Raw genomic sequence first — 1,184 nt, 5'->3', positions numbered from 1 at the left:
TCTGGATCAACAGAGTGGGTTAATAATGAATAGGGGGAGGGTCTATCTTATTGTTGACCTTGATGGAACATCGAGACATCAAATACCCTCGGGTGGGGGGTTAAATTGTGCCTCATCTGATTTMATTTTTTTTAACACAAAAAAAAACTTGTGGAGTGCCTGTTTTCCTCTCTGGTTTCCAGATCTATTGTCAACACAGTTCAGCTGAGGAGGCTAAATTGACTTGAGACCAGTGAACCTCGACAATCAGCACTTCCACTGTCCGTCTGTGCCATTTTAATTTGCGGATTTACATTTACATTTAAGTCATTTAGCAGACGCTCTTATCCAGAGCGACTTACAAATTGATGGGGTGTCACTAGTTCCTCCTTGAAATAAAGACGAATGGCAGACTAAATAGAGGCGTRGTGTGTTTGAAGCACTGGTGACCACATTCTGGTCACCCAAAATTCTTCGTTCTGACCTACTACACTAACCAACGTAGATATGAACTTTTAATATCAGAAACGGTCCATATGCTTTGCTACAAAAATAGTAGTAATTCTGCTTTTGTTTTTTAAATAAATATTTTATACATATAGTTAAGGCTCATAATTTAAACCAAAGTAGGTGTGTTTGGCAAAAGTACATTTGTTAGGTGTCCTTCAGTAACTGTGTTGAGATGGCACAGTCCACTGGCACAGCACTAGTTTATTAAGGGRGTCATGCATTATGTCATGTTTTCAACAGTTTGCCAGTTAGTCATTACCATCTTGTGTTACTCTGAAATGTAACCAGACCCAGGTCCAAAATAGTCTTTATTTCCTTACTTGTACTTATGAATCGGTTCCATTGTAAGACCAGCTCAAGAAAACAAATACTATTTGAACCCAGGTCTGAATGTGATGCAAAGTGATTATATTTACTGTCAAAATGATAGCTGAGAAGCTTGTCAGGGATCCATTAAGGGTTCAATTCAGTCAAACCAGTGTTAATGCTTTATCAACATGCCTTATCCCCTCCAATAAAATAACAACGTGGTTCTGGAGCAACTGTAAAATACTAGCCCGAGGGCCATTCTATTGGCGCTATCATGCCAACTCCTTGTCAGCCATTTTCATGACAATGCTTGTCATATTTGACTTGCGATGGAGTTGGCAAGAGCACAAACAGGTCTGGGACCAGGCTATAGAAGGAGACAACAG

General features: G+C 39.6%; 1 protein-coding gene across 1 annotated transcript in view; it reads left to right on the top strand.

The window, feature by feature from the left end:
• The window catches only part of slc27a6 (solute carrier family 27 member 6), a 40,754-nt gene extending 40,074 nt beyond the window's left edge, over positions 1 to 680 (top strand). The window contains exon 10 of the mRNA XM_023984691.2: positions 1 to 680. This exon is cut by the window's left edge and continues 325 nt beyond it. The gene's annotated coding sequence lies outside the window, so the exon portion shown is untranslated.
• Positions 681 to 1,184: the final 504 nt, after the last annotated feature.

Source organism: Salvelinus sp. IW2-2015, linkage group LG4q.1:29 (assembly GCF_002910315.2).
Source record: "Salvelinus sp. IW2-2015 linkage group LG4q.1:29, ASM291031v2, whole genome shotgun sequence".
NCBI classification, from domain to species: Eukaryota; Metazoa; Chordata; class Actinopteri; order Salmoniformes; family Salmonidae; genus Salvelinus; species Salvelinus sp. IW2-2015.
This window is presented reverse-complemented; position numbering and strand designations above follow the sequence as displayed.